At 44.1% G+C, this 21,282-nt stretch overlaps 1 protein-coding gene and 1 pseudogene across 5 annotated transcripts in view; both read right to left on the bottom strand.

The window, feature by feature from the left end:
* Window positions 1–21,282, bottom strand: part of SLC39A11 (solute carrier family 39 member 11) — a 383,280-nt gene that overhangs the window by 181,762 nt on the left and 180,236 nt on the right. The gene's annotated exons all lie outside the window — the stretch shown is intronic.
* LOC106734613 (60S ribosomal protein L23a pseudogene) lies at window positions 17,985–18,549 on the bottom strand (annotated as a pseudogene).

Genomic DNA, 21,282 nt, shown 5'->3' with positions numbered 1-21,282 from the left:
GCAGTTTTGCTCCCAGCCCAGAGCTGGGGGGGAGGCAGGTGACCCCAAACCAGCAGAGTCCTGGGGACATGGGGAGCTCGAAGCGGAGACCCCCAGCCCTGGGTTTGTAGGTTCCCTGAGATGTGCCCCCAAGCTCTGCCCAACCCCAGCCTGGGTGCTCCAAGGAGCGCTGTCACATCATGCCGGGAACGTGGGATGTGGGCATGCTGCTCTTTGCTTCTGGGGGGTCGCCTGGACCAGGCAGATGCAACTCACCCCACTGCCAGATTCTTAAACCGACTATTCCCTTGAACTGGGCATGTAGCATCTTAGGGACCGTAGGGTGCTCTTAACTGGCCACGGCATAGAGATTCTCAGAGAGCAGGTGAAGACGGAGGGGGAGCGGGAATGAGAGACTTGGTGGGAGGCACATTTTCCCCTTGGGTTTGGAGAAAAAAAAAATCATTCATGCTCACTTGCCTCAGATGTTGACTTGTCCTGGGAAAACAGTCAAGGGATTGTCTCCGGCTTCCTATTCTCTGTTACACCATTGACTGGCCACCCATGCTGAGGACAGAGCTTTCCCACCTTCCAGTCACAAAATCCCGAGAGATACCCGCTTGTCTGGGGTGGGAGAGTAGGGGACAGACAGCCCTGCCTCCAGCCAGAGGGCCGCTTCTGTCCTCAGCGTGGCTGGATGCTCTGGCAGGGAGGAGCTGGGGGTGTTTTGCAAGGGATGCTGAGCAAAGCTGTGGCATGGGGGTGGGGGAGAGGGACAATCCTGCCATTTGGTAATTCAAAGGCCTGTAAACATCACACGTTTTGCAGGTGAAGGGCCCGGTATAGAAGCCTGGAGTTTGTAAGTTCAGAAAGAAAATGTGGTTTTCCATCTCTTATCACCTTCAAAACCTTGCCTCCAAAGCACTAGGGGCAATTCTTTTTTTTTTTTTTTCTTTCTTTCTAATTTTTGCTCTAGGGCATGTATACTTACCAAGACAGAGACAGAGAGGGGAAGTGAGAAATCACTCCCCAGGGGAGATAGCCACACCGCAACCCCTTCTCCTCCAGTTTCCTCTTGGGATCTTGGGCACGCACACATAAGCACCTGGCATGTTTTCCAACTGCAGGGTCTGAGACTTGAACTGCCCAGTTGGTCATGTGGGATCTAGCCTCCTTAACCTTTGCACCACCTGCTGGCCCCAAACCAGCAGGGACAATTCTAAGAAGACAGAGGGGATCTCAGAAAACGAGAAGTGCTCTTGGTGGGAGGGGGGATGTGGTGGTTATTTGGGGTGCTGTCTGCATGAGCCATACTTAGCAAAAGTATGTCCCCACTTGGAGGACAAAGCATATCCGCGTCTCCAACCAACCGTGGACAAAAGGAGAAGAACAGTCACAGTGGAGTTCAGATCTAGTCAGTCCTAGTTCTTTCTCTCTGTAAACAAGGGCAACTGCATTTTACTCTCCAAGTGAAGCTAGGGAATGTTACAATTGCTGCAGACTGAGTAAACTGGGGGCGAGGGGAGGAAGCAACACATCGGAAACACTCAGAGGCCAGAGATATTTCAAACATGGTAAGAGAAAAACCACAGAAAGAAAACCATAGCCGAGAGAGGAAATGGGACAGGCTTTTCTGGGAAGGAAAAGCTCATGCAATTAGACCAGAGGCTGGAATAACATTTTTGACGGAGGGGAAATCACAAGAAATGTAATTAAGTGAACCATATACACTATTTTAAATCCTGCTTGCATTAACGTGGTAAATGTTCAACTTAATTCATCATTATTGAATTTGCCAGCAAAGCTGCAGGATAAAACTTTGGCCCAAATTTTAATTACACCCAAGCAAAGCAGAGCATTTTTCATCTCTTTGAGAGCTGCCAAAGGAGAAAGATAAAGCTTTCATAACAGCTGGGGTGACAGGAACCCTTCTGAACACACCTGTCACCTTCCCGAGGACTTCCTAAGAGGGCAGCAGAATTCTGGAACCACCTGAGATTGTCCAGCAAATGCTAGCAAGTTTGCAATGTGAGGTAGAATTTTATGGAAATGTTCAAATCCAGGGGTGCAGAATATTCCAATAATCCCTCCAACCTTCCTTTCCTCATCTCACACAAATGCACACACACAGCCGTGCACATGTATTTATGTGTCTGTCATCTGGCACTCACGGGACTCTGATCGATTACCCGATAGGTGCGTGCTTATTTATTAATGTCTAACCTGGAGTCCTTATTTCTTTTCTGACTCCTTTCTTTCCTTTGTCTTTAGATCACTTTCCATGCTCACTGAGCTAGCATCTCCTTCTTGTGGGCTTCCAAGTTACACCTGGAATTCCTCCTTCTCATTGTGTCCAGACATCAGTTTGATCTGTGATGTGCAGTAAGTCTCCAGGGCACTGGGCAGAAATAAAAGGTTGGTTATGATGGCCAAATAAAAAAATAAAGAGCTGCATAGAATACTTGCGGAGAGCAGGCTGTAGCCTAATGCTTCACAAATACAGACCGACTTCCCTGGCCCCAACCAAAGTCAAAAGAGCCCAGGAAGTACATTATTAAGCTCTATACATTTGACTTTGCTTGTTAGAACACAGTGCTGGCAGGGCCACAACCCCAGAAACTTAGAGCCTACAGGAAACTTTCCAATTTCCCCATGCCTACAAGCCTGCATGCCCTGGTCAAGCACCTAGCAAATGCAGGTCCTGGGCTACTAGATGAGCTGAGAAAATGCGTAACGTGAACTGGTGTCCTACCTGGGTGAGAAGTACCATCTGACCCAAGATGCAAAAGAATCATTTTTCTACAAGGAGGGGGAGCAACACATACTCTTTCCTTTAGATTATTGTAAGCCTCAGGCGATTTGAGGAATGCTGGTACGCGCCAGGAGTGTGCTTTTGAAGGAAAATGCTTGCGAAGGCTTTGTGATTAATTGTTCATGTCTTTCCAGTCTAATCGTCCCTCTGTCTCTTCACTTCATTAACCCATCGCACTGGGTCTGTGGACAGTAACTCACAAGGCAAACTTATTGGTGGCTTAAAGTCAACCTAGTTTCCTAACTCCTTTGAGGGTGAGCAGGTAGACCCTCAAATACAATTATTTTTATTGTGAGTGTCACATTAAAATGGACAAAAAAAGGAAAAAGACAGGGCTCAAATCTTTCCTTTTGCAATCAGCTCATGATACTTGATTGAAATTTGCCAATTATTTTTCCCCATAATTATTCATGGAAGATAATCAAGGCAGAAAGAAAAATCTGTGGGTGGGCAGGAGAGAAAATGCAGGTAATTTTCCCAATGAAAGGGATTTTTCTAGTCCCCTGATTCTAATGCCCCCACTGGGAGCTGGCTGGACACGATCCATGGTCTCATGGTGGATTTGGACAAAGCCTCAGGATGAGTGTGCTGTTTTCTGGTTTCATGGGGGCTCACGCTTTCACAACCAGAGCAAATGATTCAACTGAACTGTGTCTTCATTTAAAAAGTGATGCATGGGGATCTCTTTCCAGAACCAGAGCCACCCCCTGGTAATAAGTGCAGCTCTTAGATTGAATCTGTCACACCTACACTATCAACTTTTGCTACTACTGTGGAAATGGTGTTGGCATTTTACTTTTCTTGGGGATTAAAAAAAAGAAAAAAGACAGCCCATTAGAGTATTTCTTTGGCATGGGGTCAGCAGTTAGCATAATGGCTATGTCCCTGGACTCTCATGTAGTTGACCGCAGTTGGAGTCCCGGGCCCGGTGGCTTAAACTCATGCTCTAGGGCATGTATACTTACCAAGACAGAGACAGAGAGGGGAAGTGAGAAATCACTCCCCAGGGGAGATAGCCACACCACAACCCCTTCTCCTCCAGTTTCCTCTTGGGATCTTGGGCACGCACACATAAGCACCTGGCATGTTTTCCAACTGCAGGGTCTGAGACTTGAACTGCCCAGTTGGTCATGTGGGATCTAGCCTCCTTAACCTTTGCACTACCTGCTGGCCCCAAACCAGCAGGGACAATTCTAAGAAGACAGAGGGGATCTCAGAAAACGAGAAGTGCTCTTGGTGGGAGGGGGGATGTGGTGGTTATTTGGGGTGCTGTCTGCATGAGCCATACTTAGCAAAAGTATGTCCCCACTTGGAGGACAAAGCATATTCGCGTCTCCAACCAACCGTGGACAAAAGGAGAAGAACAGTCACAGTGGAGTTCAGATCTAGTCAGTCCTAGTTCTTTCTCTCTGTAAACAAGGGCAACTGCATTTTACTCTCCAAGTGAAGCTAGGGAATGTTACAATTGCTGCAGACTGAGTAAACTGGGGGCGAGGGGAGGAAGCAACACATCGGAAACACTCAGAGGCCAGAGATATTTCAAACATGGTAAGAGAAAAACCACAGAAAGAAAACCATAGCCGAGAGAGGAAATGGGACAGGCTTTTCTGGGAAGGAAAAGCTCATGCAATTAGACCAGAGGCTGGAATAACATTTTTGACGGAGGGGAAATCACAAGAAATGTAATTAAGTGAACCATATACACTATTTTAAATCCTGCTTGCATTAACGTGGTAAATGTTCAACTTAATTCATCATTATTGAATTTGCCAGCAAAGCTGCAGGATAAAACTTTGGCCCAAATTTTAATTACACCCAAGCAAAGCAGAGCATTTTTCATCTCTTTGAGAGCTGCCAAAGGAGAAAGATAAAGCTTTCATAACAGCTGGGGTGACAGGAACCCTTCTGAACACACCTGTCACCTTCCCGAGGACTTCCTAAGAGGGCAGCAGAATTCTGGAACCACCTGAGATTGTCCAGCAAATGCTAGCAAGTTTGCAATGTGAGGTAGAATTTTATGGAAATGTTCAAATCCAGGGGTGCAGAATATTCCAATAATCCCTCCAACCTTCCTTTCCTCATCTCACACAAATGCACACACACAGCCGTGCACATGTATTTATGTGTCTGTCATCTGGCACTCACGGGACTCTGATCGATTACCCGATAGGTGCGTGCTTATTTATTAATGTCTAACCTGGAGTCCTTATTTCTTTTCTGACTCCTTTCTTTCCTTTGTCTTTAGATCACTTTCCATGCTCACTGAGCTAGCATCTCCTTCTTGTGGGCTTCCAAGTTACACCTGGAATTCCTCCTTCTCATTGTGTCCAGACATCAGTTTGATCTGTGATGTGCAGTAAGTCTCCAGGGCACTGGGCAGAAATAAAAGGTTGGTTATGATGGCCAAATAAAAAAATAAAGAGCTGCATAGAATACTTGCGGAGAGCAGGCTGTAGCCTAATGCTTCACAAATACAGACCGACTTCCCTGGCCCCAACCAAAGTCAAAAGAGCCCAGGAAGTACATTATTAAGCTCTATACATTTGACTTTGCTTGTTAGAACACAGTGCTGGCAGGGCCACAACCCCAGAAACTTAGAGCCTACAGGAAACTTTCCAATTTCCCCATGCCTACAAGCCTGCATGCCCTGGTCAAGCACCTAGCAAATGCAGGTCCTGGGCTACTAGATGAGCTGAGAAAATGCGTAACGTGAACTGGTGTCCTACCTGGGTGAGAAGTACCATCTGACCCAAGATGCAAAAGAATCATTTTTCTACAAGGAGGGGGAGCAACACATACTCTTTCCTTTAGATTATTGTAAGCCTCAGGCGATTTGAGGAATGCTGGTACGCGCCAGGAGTGTGCTTTTGAAGGAAAATGCTTGCGAAGGCTTTGTGATTAATTGTTCATGTCTTTCCAGTCTAATCGTCCCTCTGTCTCTTCACTTCATTAACCCATCGCACTGGGTCTGTGGACAGTAACTCACAAGGCAAACTTATTGGTGGCTTAAAGTCAACCTAGTTTCCTAACTCCTTTGAGGGTGAGCAGGTAGACCCTCAAATACAATTATTTTTATTGTGAGTGTCACATTAAAATGGACAAAAAAAGGAAAAAGACAGGGCTCAAATCTTTCCTTTTGCAATCAGCTCATGATACTTGATTGAAATTTGCCAATTATTTTTCCCCATAATTATTCATGGAAGATAATCAAGGCAGAAAGAAAAATCTGTGGGTGGGCAGGAGAGAAAATGCAGGTAATTTTCCCAATGAAAGGGATTTTTCTAGTCCCCTGATTCTAATGCCCCCACTGGGAGCTGGCTGGACACGATCCATGGTCTCATGGTGGATTTGGACAAAGCCTCAGGATGAGTGTGCTGTTTTCTGGTTTCATGGGGGCTCACGCTTTCACAACCAGAGCAAATGATTCAACTGAACTGTGTCTTCATTTAAAAAGTGATGCATGGGGATCTCTTTCCAGAACCAGAGCCACCCCCTGGTAATAAGTGCAGCTCTTAGATTGAATCTGTCACACCTACACTATCAACTTTTGCTACTACTGTGGAAATGGTGTTGGCATTTTACTTTTCTTGGGGATTAAAAAAAAGAAAAAAGACAGCCCATTAGAGTATTTCTTTGGCATGGGGTCAGCAGTTAGCATAATGGCTATGTCCCTGGACTCTCATGTAGTTGACCGCAGTTGGAGTCCCGGGCCCGGTGGCTTAAACTCACGCCGGGCATGTATGCGTGCGTGTCCAATATCCCAAGAAGAGAATGGAGAAGGGACAGCGGTGAGGCCATGGGGGTGATTTCTTGCTTTCTGTCTCTCTGCCTCTCTGTCTCTCTCTGTCTTTCTGGTGAGTGCACAAGCCCTTTAGATAAAAATCTCTAAAAAAAGAAAGAATATTTCCTTGGAAGGCCAGCAGATGGAATGGAGATTACAGTACTGAACCCCACATGGCCAACTGTGCAGTTTGAGTCTCAAACCTTGTGACTTGAAAATCTCACTGGGCATGTGTGTGTGTGTGTGTGCGCGCGCGCGCATGCGTGCACACACGCATGTATCCTATAGCAAATTCCCAAAATCCCAAAGAAACTGGAGGAGAAGGGTAGCAGTGTGATCATCCTCCCTGGGGTAAGATTTCTTACTTTCTCTGTCTCTTTCTCTCTGTTGAGTGTATGAGCCCTGTAACAAAACAACAACAACAACAAAATGCTTGGCCTATTTCAGAAAAATATACCACATCCCCAGTCCCAGGGGCCTCCTTGCTAGCCTGAGAGCCGGCGGGCCTTTGCTCTGTCTTTTCCCCGTGGCCTGATAGTCTCTTCCTCCAACATTCTCGTTCCTACGGCTTGTACCCACACCTACTTCAGGCTATATTCATGTGCCATCTTCTCAGTAAACAATCTCATTATCCCATTTAAAACATCAACAACTCCCCACATACCGTTTCCCTCTATATTGTTCTCCATATCTGTACATCACACACAGGAAAAACTCAACACACTCACTCCTGTTCTTCTGACAGTCAACCAGAATAGCCCTGGCAGCCTCCACTCACCAAAACATGCCAGGGTTCTCCCACTAGCAACCACTCAGTTCTGTAGCAAACAGCAGCTGGGTGTCCTGTAAGTCAATTAAATTCTGACACTATTTACCTGGAGATAATCGGACCCCAACGATCAGGGCTCAAGCCCATGAGACTGCCCCTCATTTCAGACACCAACAGTACGTAGTAGGTTGTTATTTATACTTCTGACTGATCAGCTATAAACTGGGGCTCCCTTTGGACTGATGTAGTAGTTGGGCTCACAGAAGGTAAGGAAACAATTTTCTGACATTTATGTATTTATTACAAAGTGTATTTTAAAGGATACAGATGCATAGCCAGATAGAAGAGATCTATGGGGCAAGGCCTGTGGGATGAAGCTTGGAGCTTCCATGCCCTTTCTGGGCTGCCATTCTCCAGGAACCTCCCGATGTTCAGCTATCAAAGCTCACCTAAATCCTGTCCTTTTGAGTTTTTATGGAGGCTTCATTACATAGGCTTGATTGATTAAACCATCAGCCATTGGCAATCATCTGGGATGGGAGAAAGTTGTTGAGGTGATCTGGCTAACCCAATACAAGCTGCCTGTCAGGAGGCACCAGGCCATCTGCAGCTCATCAAGGAGGACTCAGGTGGCATATTGCAGCCCTGCAACAACTACAGACCCAACCTGCAGTCTACCTTATACACGAATGGCCACTACCCTACACTTAGACAATAAGGGTGTCACAATGATTCAATGGGGAAATGAAAATCTTCTGCTGAAACAACTGGTAAAAAGGAAAAATCTTGATCCTACCCTTGTATTACACAAAAAATTTCAAGATGTTTCACAGAGCCAAATGCAAGACTAAACCCATATGGAGGCTATAAGAAAATACACAACACCACCTTTAAGGAAAGATCTTTTTAGAGAAAACATAAAAAGAACAATTTGTTAAGTTGAACTTTATCAAAATAAAAAATATCATCAATAAAATCTGAAAAGGCAAGACACAGATCTGCAAGAAAAAAAAAGTTCAGAATATAGTCTGACAAAGGTATCCGGAAGATATTAAAAATATCTGCAAATCAATAATTAAAGGACAAAGGACTCAATAAAGAATGGCAAAAGACTTGAACAGACACTTCACAAAAGTAGGAATACAAATGGCCATTAACAACATAAAAATGCACGTGGCCCCTTAGCTCAATGGTTAAGAGAGCCAGATCCCACAGGGCTGACTGCAGTGCAAATAAAATCACATTTTAAAAAATGTGGGAGGCTTGAAAAACATGCTGAGCATGTGTGTGTGCATGCTCCAAATCCCGACAGGATGAAGAAATGGAGAAGGAACTGCGGTGTGACCACATCCCACTAAAGGTTGCAAAGAACCCTCTGGCAATTAAAAAAAAAATGTTTACATGGATTATTACTATTATTTGGAGAAGTTTTTGCTATAGGGTGCGTGCGCTTGCCAGAAAGACAGAGAGAGAGGCAGAGAGACAGAAAGCGAGAAATCACCCCCCGGGGGGATGGCCACGCTGCAATCCCTTCTCCTCTCAGGATCTTGGGCACTCACGCACATGTGCCCGGCATGAGTTTAAGCCACCGGGTCTGGGACTCGAACCACGGTCTACATGGGAGTCCAGGGACATAGCCATTACACCAACTGCTGGTCCCTACATTGATTACTTTTCATGAAGGAAGACTTAGGGAGATGTTTTGCCCTTTTTTTACCGACTCTCTCTATTGTTTAAATGTTTGTAAAAATACAGGCAGGCATTTTTCTCGCTTTTGTAAAAACAACCAAGTCATAGTTTGCAAAGAATAAAGTAGGTGTGCTTGTACTCCTAATTCTAGTACCGTGTGGGTTTCCTTCTAGTCCTCACAAGTCATGGCTGTGTCTTTGTTCCCATGCGTTTATGCACAATAGCATCTGTTCCTCCATCCAGGCTGCAGAGCCTGAGGGCAAGGTCGGGAGCCGCATGGTGGACGCAGTGAACACATTCTCTGATAAACAGCATAAGGGAAAGCGAGTTCACACAGCGTGCAAGCTCCTCTGCTCATCTGCGTATTTTCCAGAGTTAAAAGTCACCGGGAGTGACCCTGTCTCATTTCTTTTTTTAGCTAGACCTCAAATGACAGAAGATTCTCTGAATTCGGAGACTGAAATTGTAGAAACCCACAGGGCTTCATTTGTAGTCTTTTGCCAAGCCATTCGGAGGGCAGCAGAGCTGTCACCCACTGCTTCAGCATGCCTGGAGGAAGGAGACACATGTTAGCTTCCTGAGTGCTCCTTCCAACAGTTTTATGTAGATAAAGGAGTGGATGACTCACAGATCTAGATTCTTTCCTAAAGCTGGTTCCTAAATAGCTTATGGGGCTGTCATGCTGGCCCCATGGCTTGACCATGGAATATTCAAGGCCAGCGGATATAACACCCATTTGAGAGTTGCAAGCCCAGATAGGGTGGCAAGAGACATTTTATATGAGGATAGGGATCTTCATTTTCCCTGACTGAAGTGATTCTTACTCTCTCATTATTCCTAAGTCTTTATGAATAGTTCATTCTGAATTCCTCCTCTGGACACAAGGTTGCAGTAATTTCTACTCTTGTTTAATAATAAATTTGCTCTAAATATCCTGAGCATCTTAAATGGTTTGTACCATTGCTGCTTAAATTTCTGTTTGGTAGATAAATGGAGAATGTTAATTCCCGGGATTTAACAAACAGCAAAGCCATTTCACATTTCTAGAGTTTCTGAGACTGTCGGTCTGATGGTTTGGAGCCCTGGGGCCGGTCAATGTTTCAAGAGTGTTTCTGTCTCCAAAGTGGATTCCTGAACAGATTGGGACCAGTTCCTGATGAAAACGTAAGAGAACTGAGATCAGTGAAGAGTGGGTAGGAAACATGAACCCCAACAAGATCATCCAAGAGCAGCCATGTCGCTTCTGTGTGAGAAGTGATGAGCTCTGCCTAGGTGGCATTACCTGGAGCCCAGGCTCAGAAGTCATTGCCTCAAACAGCAAAGGCAGACAACCTAGAACAGGACGATCCACCAGGGCAAGGACCTGCACACCAACAGGGTATCAAACACCGGGGCGCTTTCACCTTTCCCCTGTGGCCACCCTAACTTCTCCCTAAAAGGTGATTCGGAGCTTTTTTTCCTGTGATTATAGGTATCTTTGAAAATCTGGTGAAAAGTACTGGCCATCTCCTTAGAAAAAATGCACATGCACATTTTAAAAGTTCCGTACCATGCCATAATTATTAATTAAGCCCAAATTATTAAGGACAGAGGCTCAAAGGCCAGAAGCACCAAGACGCCACATGAGGGGACCTCTGGGCCAGTTTAAGCCACCGGGTCTGGGACTCGAACCACGGTCTACATGGGAGTCCAGGAACATAGCCATTACACCAACTGCTGGTCCCTACATTGATTACTTTTCATGAAGGAAGACTTAGGGAGATGTTTTGCCCTTTTTTTACCGACTCTCTCTATTGTTTAAATGTTTGTAAAAATACAGGCAGGCATTTTTCTCGCTTTTGTAAAAACAACCAAGTCATAGTTTGCAAAGAATAAAGTAGGTGTGCTTGTACTCCTAATTCTAGTACCGTGTGGGTTTCCTTCTAGTCCTCACAAGTCATGGCTGTGTCTTTGTTCCCATGCGTTTATGCACAATAGCATCTGTTCCTCCATCCAGGCTGCAGAGCCTGAGGGCAAGGTCGGGAGCCGCATGGTGGACGCAGTGAACACATTCTCTGATAAACAGCATAAGGGAAAGCGAGTTCACACAGCGTGCAAGCTCCTCTGCTCATCTGCGTATTTTCCAGAGTTAAAAGTCACCGGGAGTGACCCTGTCTCATTTCTTTTTTTAGCTAGACCTCAAATGACAGAAGATTCTCTGAATTCGGAGACTGAAATTGTAGAAACCCACAGGGCTTCATTTGTAGTCTTTTGCCAAGCCATTCGGAGGGCAGCAGAGCTGTCACCCACTGCTTCAGCATGCCTGGAGGAAGGAGACACATGTTAGCTTCCTGAGTGCTCCTTCCAACAGTTTTATGTAGATAAAGGAGTGGATGACTCACAGATCTAGATTCTTTCCTAAAGCTGGTTCCTAAATAGCTTATGGGGCTGTCATGCTGGCCCCATGGCTTGACCATGGAATATTCAAGGCCAGCGGATATAACACCCATTTGAGAGTTGCAAGCCCAGATAGGGTGGCAAGAGACATTTTATATGAGGATAGGGATCTTCATTTTCCCTGACTGAAGTGATTCTTACTCTCTCATTATTCCTAAGTCTTTATGAATAGTTCATTCTGAATTCCTCCTCTGGACACAAGGTTGCAGTAATTTCTACTCTTGTTTAATAATAAATTTGCTCTAAATATCCTGAGCATCTTAAATGGTTTGTACCATTGCTGCTTAAATTTCTGTTTGGTAGATAAATGGAGAATGTTAATTCCCGGGATTTAACAAACAGCAAAGCCATTTCACATTTCTAGAGTTTCTGAGACTGTCGGTCTGATGGTTTGGAGCCCTGGGGCCGGTCAATGTTTCAAGAGTGTTTCTGTCTCCAAAGTGGATTCCTGAACAGATTGGGACCAGTTCCTGATGAAAACGTAAGAGAACTGAGATCAGTGAAGAGTGGGTAGGAAACATGAACCCCAACAAGATCATCCAAGAGCAGCCATGTCGCTTCTGTGTGAGAAGTGATGAGCTCTGCCTAGGTGGCATTACCTGGAGCCCAGGCTCAGAAGTCATTGCCTCAAACAGCAAAGGCAGACAACCTAGAACAGGACGATCCACCAGGGCAAGGACCTGCACACCAACAGGGTATCAAACACCGGGGCGCTTTCACCTTTCCCCTGTGGCCACCCTAACTTCTCCCTAAAAGGTGATTCGGAGCTTTTTTTCCTGTGATTATAGGTATCTTTGAAAATCTGGTGAAAAGTACTGGCCATCTCCTTAGAAAAAATGCACATGCACATTTTAAAAGTTCCGTACCATGCCATAATTATTAATTAAGCCCAAATTATTAAGGACAGAGGCTCAAAGGCCAGAAGCACCAAGACGCCACATGAGGGGACCTCTGGGCCAGTGGGACCCCCCCGACCCACTCCCCATCACTTGCAGCTAGTGCTCGGCTGCCTCTGATCCCATAACCACAAAATCAACACCCAGTCGCGACCAAAAGCAAATTTACTTCACGCTGTCTTATCATTTTTCCTTAGATTTGAAATTGAAATACAATGAGAAATTATCACACTATATCAGCCACTATTCAGCTAATATTTATATGTATTAAATATTGGCTACTTCTGGGTTGTTAAAAAAGTTATGACGTATTTTTTTAATGCAAAAAAGCATCATGCCTTTTCTGACAATCTAATTTTAGGTCTAAAGAGAGCAGGCAAGTAAGTATAATAAAAGATAAGGTGGGCCCAACCCTATGGCACAGTGGTAATGTGAGTGCCCTGCAAAGTTGGAAGCCGTATCACTGACCATGGGTTCGAATGCCTTGGATGGCCCAAAAGCATGCCAGCAGGTGGTATGATGGTTAAAGCTCTGGACTTCCATATGGCTGACTGAAGTTCAAGTTCCGGACCTGGCAGCTTACAGTCGCGCTCCCCACCACCCCTCTTTCTCTCTCTGGTGAGCACATGTGCCCTATAGCAAATTTAATAATAATAATAATATAAATAAAGTTAAATAAATAATTCTCTTTTAAAAAGTAGTAATATAAACCAAATAAACTGAGAGAATAAAACTGAACCATAAAAAAATACTCAATGACTCCAAAAGAAAGTGGCAAGATAGAAAAAGAGGAATAAAGAACAGAGAGGAAAAATATAAAACAAATAGAAAGAAGACAGAGTTGAACCTAAACTTATCAATAATCACTAACTATAAATGACCTAAAGGCACAGATTAAAAAGGAAGAAAGGTCTAAAAAAATGAAATAACTAAATTAAATTTAATCAAGGAGGTAAATGACTTGCAGACCAAAAATTACAAAATACTATTGAGAGAAATCAACAAAGATTCAAACAAATGGTGAGCTATACCAGGTTTATGGATCAGAAGATTCTATGCAGTTAAAATGTCAATTCCCCCAAATGGATTAATAGACTTAATGCAATGTCTGCCAAAATTCTAGCAGACTTTTGTGTAGAAATTGAAAAGCCAATTCTAAAAGTCAACTGGAAATATAAAAGACTAATAAAAACCAACACGACTTTGTAAAGAAATAACAAGGATAGAGGACTAACACTAGCTGGTTTCAAAACTTCCTATAAAGCTTCAATAATCATGACAATTTAGTATTGGCATAAACATAGATAAATAGGTCAATGCAACAGAATAGAGAATTCGGGAATATACTCACACATATACGGTCTACTGATTCCTCACAGAGGTGCAAAGGCAATTAGAGAAAAGATAGCCTTTTCTACACACGGTGGATAAACTCACTGGACCCACAACTCATACCACGTATAAAAATGAACTCAAGGGAACCAGCAGTTAGCGTAATGGCTATGTCGCTGGACTCCCACGTGGTCGACCGCAGTTCACGTCCCGGACCCGGTGGCTTAAAACTCACACCGGGCGCATGTACGTGCGTGCCCAAGATCCCGAGAGGAGAATAGAGGAGAAGGGATTGCAGCGTGACCATCCCCCCTGGGGGGTGATTTCTCGCTTTCTGTCTCTATGTCTCTCTCTGTCTGTCTGGCGAGCACACGCACTCTATAGCGAAAAACCTCTCCAAAAAAAAAAAAAAAAGAACTCAAAATTGATTATCAATTTAAATGTAAAACTTAACCTAGGGGGGAAAAAAAACAGGAGAAAGTCTTTGTAAGGCAAAGATTTCTTACCTCTTACATTGAAAGCATAATTGATAAAAGAGGTACATTGACTTCATCAAAATTAAATGACTTTTCTCTTCAAGAGACACTGTTAAAAAATTAAAAGACAATTACAGACTGGGAAAAAATAATTGCAAATCATATTTCTGACAAAAATTAAGACATATTCAAGACATATAAAGAACTCCAAAACTCTAAAAAAAAAAAAAATTAAGACATACTCAAGACATATAAAGAACTCCAAAACTCTAAAAAAAAAAAAAATTAAGACTCAGTTAAAATATGGGCAGAGTTTGAACAACCCTTCACTAAAGAAGATATATGAATAGCCTACCATATAAGCACAGGAAAAGATGTTCAATATCATTAGCCAAATGAGAACACAGATTAAAACTACAGCGACGTACCACTGCACGTCTACTAAGTTAGAATGATAAAGACCGACCAAACTAAGTGTTGGTGAGGATGTGGAGGAACTGGAACAACTGAGCCCTGCAAGAGAAAATAGTAGAACTGGGCCAGTCCATCCTGTGGTGGTTAAAGTGGCTGGATCCTGCCTGGCTGATTGCAAGGTTCAAGTCCCATATCTGGAAGCATGAAAAACATGTCAGGTATATGTGCATGCATGCCCAAAACCCTGAAAGGAGAAATGGAGAGGGGATTGTGGCATAGCCATCCCCCGCAGAGGGCACTTTCTCATGTTCCCTCTCTCTGTCGCTTTCCAGTGAGTGCATGCACCCTTTAGTAATTAAAGGAAGAAAGAAAGAAAGAAAAAGAGAAAAGTAGAAAGAAAAAGAAAGAAAGGAAGAAAGGGAGGGAGGAAGGAAGGAAGGGGTAGAACCACTTTGGAAAACAGATTGATTGTTACTTAAAAAAAAAAAAATCTATCATATGATCCCCCAATCCATTCCTAGATATTTATCCCAAAGAAATGAAAACATATGTTCATATAAAGACTTGTATACAAATGTATACTATTGTAGCTTTATCTGGAATAGCCTTAAATTGAAAATGTCAAGTGAATGCCTAAATACATTTGGTGTATCCATATAACAAAATAAAATGCAGCAATAAAAAGAAATTACCTTGATTGTAGTGGTAGCTTCATATTTGCACATAAGTTATAAAAACTTAACAAATTATACCTTTTACATCTGTGTAGTTTCTCATGTGCCAATTATATCTCAATAAAGCTATTTTAAAAGGTTTGGAAAACTCGGGGTTAATATTTAAGTAAGTTTCTTCTCCGTAGGATTTCTAGTGCCTCTAAATTTAAGTATTATCACTCTGCCAAAAAAAGAATATAATATATGTCATTTTCCAAACTTTTTCTTCCACAAGCCGTTTTCTTCATTTTCTTATTTCACTGAGGAGTTCATGAAGTTGGCATTCCATGCTGTACTTTGGAAAATATGACAGAATCTGTCCTTGATTTAGAAAGCTCTAAGTGGCAAATGACAAGAAGACAACTTTTAAATTGCCTTCCAAAGAAGAGAAGTCCTTATTGCATAAAATCTGCTTTAATAATCGCAAAAACATCCCATCTGCCTAAATAAAGGTGCGTCCTTTGCCTCACGGCTGCAGAAATACTTCTTCAGCTTCTCAAGATGGTGCTTATTATTATTATTATTATTTCAGTTTCTACCAAATCTAAAGCCGTAGGCTAGCATTTATTAGTCTGTTTCATTCTTTCCTCCCATGACATCTGCAAGAGGTGGTTGTTATTTTTAATAATACTACTACTAAATTATTTGAGAACTCCAGACGATGACATTCTGAGGAGACAATCAAAATCCCGTTCTTTCAGCGCCTTTGTGTTTGGGAAACGCACTGCCTACACCCACGAAACAAGACACAGGGAAAAGACACTCAGAAAACCCAAATACGCTGAGTAGAAGGCTCTTCCTGACCCCCAGCCTGCCGGAGTGCATGGTTCATTTTGCTGCTCTGCGTTCTTTCTTCGACTACTCCAGGAGTGACTCCAAGAGCCACAGTTCTGCCTGGACGTCTTTACACCACGTGAGGCGGCTGGCCTGCAAGCCCGTTTAATTCACTCGGGTCGTTTTGTGCAATTGCCTGTGTGTCATCTGCAGACATAATCACTGGCAAGGATGAGGTCTGACTCAGCAGGACTGGGTCAACTGCTTTTCTTGACGGAAGACCTCGCAACCTGCTTGAGGCACAGGATGCTTTTAAGTGGAGTTATCAAGAGGATTGAGCCCTGTACGTCTCTGGCAGATTGGCCCACAGGAAGCATGAGCACTCGTGTGTGAAAACCACACAGAACAAAATCAAGGCCTGTGTTCTTGTTTGTTTGTTTGTTGTTTGTTTTTCCAACAAGTGTGTGCACTCATCGGAAAGAGACAGAGAAAGACAGTGAGACGGAAATGGAGAAATATCCCCCCACCCCAATGCCTCCCGGGAGGGATGGCCATGCTGCAGTCCCTTCTCTTCCATTCTCCTCCTGGGATCCTGGGCTTCCATGCAATCATGCCTGGCATAATTTTCAAGCCACCAGGTCCAGGACTCAAGCTGCGGTCAAACATGTGGGAGTCCAGCACCTAATCATCATGCCACCTGCTGGCCTCCAAGACCTATATTCTACACAGAGCCTTCCCCTGAGTCGCACTGCACTCTCAGGCCTGGATGCTATTATAGCTGTCTGTGCCACCTCTGTTTCTCAGTATCACTTTGTCTTCAAATCCTAACATCACAGAAGCCCGTTGCCAAGCATTTGGACAAAGGTCAGACCCACGGCACTCTGTTTAAGAGAGCTAGATCCCACATAGTGAACCATGGTGCGAATCCTAGTCCCAACAGCTCAAAAAACACTCCAGGTGCATGTGCGTGTGCCTGAAATCTTGACAGGATGGAAAATGGAGGAAAAAGGATTGTAGCATGATCTCATTCAGGGGTGCCCGCTCTCTGGCAAGTATGTGCACCCATTGACAAATAAATAAACAGGTAAATAAATAGAATATAGGAGGAAACAAAAACAAGAATTGGGGACCAGCTCCATGGCCAAGTGCTCAAGGGAGCCAGATCCCACATAGCCAAACCCACAGTTTGAATCCTGGCCCCGGTGGCTTGAAAAACATGCCAGGTGTGCACGTGGGCCCCAAATCTCAACAGAATGGAACATTCTCAACAACTACAGCATGACCACACCCCACTGGGAGGTGCTTTCTCTCCCTCCCTCTCTGTCTCACTATCTTTCTCAACAAGTACACACACACATTTTGGTAAATGAAAACAAACAAATAAAACATTTGGATGAAAAGCAGAGATGACTCAGAGCAGCACCATCTTGATAACCGGATCACTTTAGGTGCATTCTGATTATTTACATGGTGCAGAATGGACGCTCAGCCGTCATTAGTACCAAGCTTTGCAAAAATCTCCTGGAGGTAGGAGCTGGCCTGTTAATTAGAAGGGATCTGGGAAGGCATTCTGGGTTCTGGCCTCTGTTCTGGTGGGTTGTGACGGGTCCAGGGTGTGATGACTATATTTCCTGAGGTCTGACTGAGAAATGATTGAGGAATCCCGCCAAGCTGTAAGGAAGAAAGAGTCAATAAAAAGGTGTTCTGGCCTCATTAAAAAGACTAGAGCCAGTGGAAAGCCACAAACATGGCTACTACATGAACAGACTCAAAAAGCAAACATGGAAAAATGGAATTTAAGTTTATTTTCATGCAGTTTTTTTTCTTTTTAACCCATGCATAGTTTTTCATAATATGCATTTTTTTTTTATGGTGAAAAAGTGTGTATTTAGGATTAGCCAGCTGGACTCGCTTTAGATGATCCCAATTTCGTTGGCAACATTCAAAGCATCATAATCCGGAGCCAGACGCACATATGCCTTCTTCTCCCCATCAGGCCTGATTAGAGTGTTGACCTTGGCCACATCCATATCACAGAGCTTCTTCACAGCCTGTTTGATCTGGTGCTTGTTGGCCTTGACATCCACGATGAACACAGTGTGTTGCTGTCTTCTACCTTCTTCATGGCAGGCTCAGCTGTCAGGGGGAACTTGATGATGGCATAGTGGTCAAGCTTATATCTCCTGGGGGCACTCTTCCGAGGATATTTAGGCTGCCTCCACAGCCAGAGTGTCTTGGGCCTCTGGAAGGTGGGGGATGTACGATCTTCTCTTTTTTTGTGGCTGTGGATGCCTTTCAGCACGGCCTTCTTGGCCTTCAAAGCCTTTGCTTTAGCTTCAGCTTTGGGAGTGGCAGGAGCTTCCTTCTTTGCTTTAGGTGCCATCTTGGTGAAAAGGCATAATATGTACTTCTGTGAAATTTCTAAAGACCTCTCCTATATGACCCATCCCTTCTTCCTGGGGAGGGAAGGGAATGCCACTTAGTGCCTCATAGTTTGAAGACTACGTCTTTCCCACAGACAGGAGAATCTGTTATAACTGACAATGTGCCCCAAGCCTGATAGGCTGCACCACAGTTTAGCTCAAAAATATAGTATGTCCAGCCAGCAGGTGGCATGGTGATTCATGGTTGATTGCAGTTTGAATCCTGGACATGGAGGCTTGAAAATCACACCAGGCACACGTGCATGTATGTCCAAAATCCCAAGAGGAGAATGGAGGAGAGGGGATTCTGGGGTGTGGCCATGACCCTCCACCCCTGGGGGGGGGTGATTTCTCACTTTCCCTTTCTTTCTGTCTCTCTCCAGCAAGTGCATGCACCCTATGGCAAAAATCTAAGAAACAAAAGTAGTGTGGCATTGCCAAAGGCCACATGTCCTGCAGGGCTAGGCACTGCTGGGCTGTAGCCCAGGCATCTGCAAGAACTGTGCACTATTTAAAATCTCATTTTAGACAGTGACTTAGCGCATTGTCTCCATCTGCTCTGTTCTTCATCCACTGCTGTACAGACTCAGGGAGTCCTTAGCTCTAAATGTCTGGAAGACACCTAGCCCTGTGAACAGAACCACAGTGAGCATGACTACCTGAGGGTAGGTAATCTGCTCTCAGCTTCGTTTAGTGTTCCACGCAAAGAAACCATTTAATTTACTGTGTTGTATCTTAGTTTACATTTGTCAGTAGCCTTCAGTTCTAAACTATAATGCCGGTATCGCTTCATGATGATGTTTTTGATTTGCTACAGGGCACATGTACTCACCAGAGAGAGAGAGTGAGAGAAAAAGAGAGAGGGAGAGAGAGGAGGGGAGAGAGAGAGAGAGGAGGAGGAGGAGGAGGAGGTGACAAAGCACCCACTACAGAGGAAGTATTTTATTTTTATTTATTTCTCCCATGAAAAAGTAAGAGAGAGAAACCCTCCACAGGGTTTTTATGCTGTGACCACCCCAGGCTCAGCCAGCCCAGATCACTGGCAAGTGTTTACATACCTGGTGTGTATAGCGCGGCTCTGGGACGTGAACCCAAGACCTCCCGTGTGAGTCCAGTTGCACTACCCACACCACCACCTGACCCTCATGTTCACTCTCTCAAAACCGGACTATATTGCTGTGGTGAGAAATGTAAGTACACAAGCTCTAGGGTCTTTCTCGAACATCGGAGTTTAATAAAAGGGAAAACATGAGACAAATGGAATATACAAAATAAGAAACAGACAAAGCAGCATTCTGTGCTCTTAAATAGAAAGGTTGCGAGCCATAAAGCTACTAACTCTTTTCAAATTAATAGCTTTAATATAATTCCAAGCAAAATAACAACACAATTTTGAAACCAGGCAAAGGGATTCTAAAAGCTTATCAGGACAAAGAAACATCCATAATGAGAGAGACTCACCGCTAAATAAATGATAAAATGGTAATAATTAAAACAGGTCTTTCTTGCTGTAAAAGGGTACTTAACTTTCTCTAGATTTGCCATGACCTCAAAAGGCCTGTTTAGACAAAGGGGCTGCAGCGCTTGAATGATTCTGCACGTATGTTTCTAAAGTACCATCGAAATGAAGCAATTCTTATCCGGTTGTCTTCAAGGACCTCTGATGATACTTGTAGGTTATTGAAATAGAAGAGATTTCCTGTGGACTAGATTCAGAGTCTAACATCGGCTTCTACGTTTTTCCTACATTTCTCAGCCAGCTATCCTTTCATTTCTGCATCCTCTCTACCTGCAGATTCACCAGCGTGCTGCGGAGCCTGCGATGCTGATGCTTCCAGCATCTCGACTTAAGTCTCATATTTATTCAGAACTATGCAACTGTGAGTGCGTTCCAAAGCTAGGAATAATTCCATCAGTGCTTCGGCACACCCCTATAATACTGTTAGCTAGGAGTGAGCTCTCGCAGTCTAGTCCTCACCTGCACCCTTTCCCTGTCCAGCGAAGGGTTAAGCACTATTGTTACGATGTAGTATTCGTGCACAGAGATACACCATCTAATGCTTGGTTTGGGTTTCTTATTTGGTTGCTTACCTGTCTCAACTCCAGTGAACTTGGGGATTACTAATAATGGAATTACCTCCAAAAAATCTCAATTCCAGGTATACCAGATGGCTTCTCCCTTGTAAACCCTCAATCCAATATTCCTTTGGTCCCACTGGCACCTTTGTTCCATGGGCCCAAACTCTTTTTTACTTTCATCATCCACCTGTTCCTCATTTCCTTCCTTACCCAGCAGTGGTCCCGTCCTCTGGCATACACCTGTACACACACGCCTAGTTAGTGTCATCTCTCCAGCTATTCTGCATCTCAAAGCACTGTATGGAGCTGGAGTAAACCTACCACCATGATGGCTGGCCTGACTTGAAACCTCTCTGAATGGCCTGGCATTTCTGCTATACTCCCCTCAAGAAGGCAAGCTCCCACTTCCAAAGGTATCTACTCCATGCTTTCCTTTCCTTCAACCTCCAAAACTTCCTTCCTCCCAGGTAGCGGTCGATATTTCTTATTTTACTGATAAATCGGAAGAAAACCTCCTGAAACTGCAATCATCAAACGTGCCAGTGTTCCCATATTGGGTTCTCTCAGAAACCACCTCCATTGGGAGGTCTTCCCTGACTGCCTTGTCTAAAAGAACAGCCCGGTCACACTTTTACCCTACTTCCTGGCCTCAGTGTTCTCTGCTGCACCAGGGCACATTATGTACTGTGTCTTCGTATCCTCTGCTCTG

The sequence above is a fragment of the Tupaia chinensis genome, unplaced genomic scaffold, assembly GCF_000334495.1.
Source record: "Tupaia chinensis unplaced genomic scaffold, TupChi_1.0 Scaffold000159_1, whole genome shotgun sequence".
In the NCBI taxonomy this organism is placed as follows: Eukaryota; Metazoa; Chordata; class Mammalia; order Scandentia; family Tupaiidae; genus Tupaia; species Tupaia belangeri.
This window is presented reverse-complemented; position numbering and strand designations above follow the sequence as displayed.